We start from the raw sequence: 3455 nt of genomic DNA, 5'->3' as shown, positions 1-3455 counted from the left end.
AGGGACATTTCAAATCCAACTAATAACTATTATTGGTAGAGAGTAGAGACACCAACAAATGTAACATATTTAAATAAATTTATAGACGTTTCTAAAAGAAATCTTTTCAGGGCAGAAACGTGCAAAATATTTACACTGATCCCGTACAAAGCGTAAAACAAAAGACATTCTCAGTAGTAATATTATTAAAACTTTTGTCTGCAACAACTTAAACTGTAGAATAATATGAAATGCTTCAAAAGCAAAAGCAAAAATGTATGTAAATTTTAAATGTAAAGTTCCCCTAATAATATGCTAATCGGTTTACAAACAGTACTTAAGAACACTTAGAGTCGCTGAAACGTTTTCAAATCATCGGATTTGCTCAAACTTGCGGAAAGTTACCAAACTTCCCTCTCACGGAGGTTATTGTTCGCAAAATAAGCGGTTTTTTTCTCAGGATCACTCTGAGAAAGATAAAGCACCTAAGTTCAAACAAATTAGGACAATTTATCTATGTGGTTTGATTTTTAAATTAATTAATTGTTCTGTTGAAAGTAAAATTTCAATGCATATAAAATACAAAGTAAAATAAAAAAAACAAACAAATATTACCTATTAACAATATTAAGAGGTTATTCGGTATATTGCTATTCAAGTCGTCAGGTTATCATCTAATATCCCAGTTGGGTGACGCTGGAGTCACCGTGCCCACTCATGTGACAAATTGCTTGTGCTTCGTAATAAACTTGTGGGTGACGATAGGATTAAAGGATCATTTGAGATATGTAGAATAGCTTACGTGGATCTAGTCAAGGGTTAAGATATGGTAATTTTTACTAAATATTCTATAATATCTTACTGTTTCCCACATATTGGGGAGTAGGCAGAGGGAACCTAAGCTTTAAGACATTTCGTTCCCCATGAACTGCCCAATTATCGACACATTCCGTGTTGAGTGGAACCTTTTGCTTTGTTATAAGAATGAGGAAATGAAAAGAATTCATTTCCCTGAGTGTGAATCAAATCCACAACACCACAACCGCTGCAAATTAAATTTTTGTTTTTTTTTGCAGTTTCACCCTGTATCCCGCACAGCAGCAGGGTGCAGCGGGAACCTAGTAACCTACTGATAAGACATTCTACTCCCATTAAAACACTTCCAATTTCTATTCCGAACGAACGATGTTACGAACTCTCAACCTGTCGCGTTTACAGTCCCACTGCTATACCACTACGTCACCACTGGCCTTATTATTAAACCATAATTAAAAAACGTGAAAAGAATCCAATCAGAAAAACACCAAAAAACGTACTTTGTTGAAAATAAGTGCTCTTACAATTGCTAAAACGAAATGCTTAAACTATTGGGCCAAAGAAACTGCTTCAAGTTGAACAATAAAACGAGTTTTGTATTAATCTCGCTGACCTAAATTTAAAATAAATGAAAATACACCAGCTATTTTGTACGCCGCATTTCAGAATGGCAAGCTGGTCTATTTTTTGTGAACTTTGACCGCCTGATTCTTCCACTCCACTAGGCTTATACGAAGTGAACTAAAAGGCTGAGTTCGACCGTATTTATTATGGAATAAAGATGTCTATTTTAGCTTTAAACACCTTTATAGATGGGGCTCTATCTAGCCTCTAGGTATTTCAGAGCGTGTTTTTTCTCTGCAATAGGACATTTTAATTTAACATAATATAAAAAACTATATGCTCACGTACATCTGCATGGATTTATGAAACGTTATAATATTAAATTAAGTCAAAATTATCTTCACGCTTCTTTATGTGTATCCTGCACATAGCAAGGTAGGCAGAGGAAACCTAGTGTTAAGATACGCCGTTCCCATTCTTCCGCCGTTCATTCTTGTTGAGTGGCGGAATTCCCCACTCAAGTGGGATTCGAATTTATTATCATCGCGTTTACTGTCAATGGTTGGGCGGCAGCACCACGGCATTCCCAATAATGCTAAAATAAAAAGTTAACCAAAATTATTATCGAGAACTTTTGCATTTGCAACTTTTTGGTAACAAAGAAGAACAGTTAAACATCATTCGAGTTCATAAAATGCGTCCATTATTTATACTGTGGAGTGATTTTTTATGTGTTCGGATGCAATTTTTATTATCAAACTTTATACAAACTTCGCTCTGATTTCGAGACTTTTCTAATATTTTTCTTCTTCTACCAACTACATATGAAGCTTCTGAAAGGAAAATATTTTCTGCAGATATATAAGAATGAGCTCAGTAAATGTTAGTTTATACTAACAATAACATTGTGATAAAACTAACAAGAGTTGGCGAATTGTTATGGATTTTGTAAAAACGTTTACTTTATTTATTAATTTAACGAGGCAAATCGTGGCGTTTAATTTTGCCACTCAACATGCAGAGCCTCCAAAAATCAATGAAAAGTGAGGACCGGAAGTGTCTTAATGGGAACGGAGTATCCTAACACTAGGTTCCTAGTTTCTCTCTGCCTACTCTACTATGTACAGGATAGAGCGCATGAGCATCAAAGACAATTTACAGTCAAACGCGGACAGCCTGGCGCTACGTCACAAGGTAAAAGTACGTAATATATAGAAATAGAAACCATTTTATTAATTATAAGCTTTGGAAATCCTCTATGTGGGCCTACATTTAATTTAAATAAAACGAGCTTTCGAGGTAATAATTTCACGAGACGGTGACGTGAGATGCCGGAATTAATATCTTAATTAGTTAGAAGCCGTTAAAGTTACAATGGAGGACGGATTTCAATGGATTTATGGATTTTGTGAGAAACTCTTCATATATTACTGTTAAATACCTATTCTGATTTTATACGGATGATAAATTAGTGTTATATGGTTACTACCATACTTGGTATACTTTGTATTGTATTTGTACACTAATGTTATAGCGTGAAATAGTGCATGTGTTAGTGGCTTATATTGAAAAAACTGTTTATTTAATTTGAACCAATAGTCTATTTGAGACACAGTCGTTGATTTTTTTTCTGGTTAATAAAAAATATCTGCCTCTATCTGACATATCTGACTCTAATCAAGACAGTTGTGGGGTCGATTCCCACGTGAGGTAATGAATTATTTTAATTTTATTGCTCTAGTAACAAGACAAAGCCCGGCGTTGACTTCTGCTACTCGACACGCAATATCTCAAAAATTAGACAGAGTGGGAAGAGAAATGCAATAATATCAAGTTCTCTCTATTTTTCCTGCTTTATCAGGAATACGAGTACAGCTTGAAGTTAAAAAAATAACACATACTAGGTACCTACTATGTTACCAGACTGAAATATATTCAAATACTTTTAAGGCTTACAGTAAACCTGAGTAATAAAAGAAAAAAAAAGAAAATAATAATTAAATTTTTTACAACAATGCAGTTAATGGCAAAGATATACTTTACCATTAACCGTCTATTGCCGCGTGAATTTCTTATAACTTTGTGCTGTACGATTC

This window comes from Heliconius melpomene, chromosome 13 (assembly GCF_056956725.1).
Source record: "Heliconius melpomene rosina isolate 202511_hmr_F chromosome 13, ASM5695672v1, whole genome shotgun sequence".
Lineage (NCBI taxonomy): Eukaryota > Metazoa > Arthropoda > Insecta > Lepidoptera > Nymphalidae > Heliconius > Heliconius melpomene.
This window is presented reverse-complemented; position numbering follows the sequence as displayed.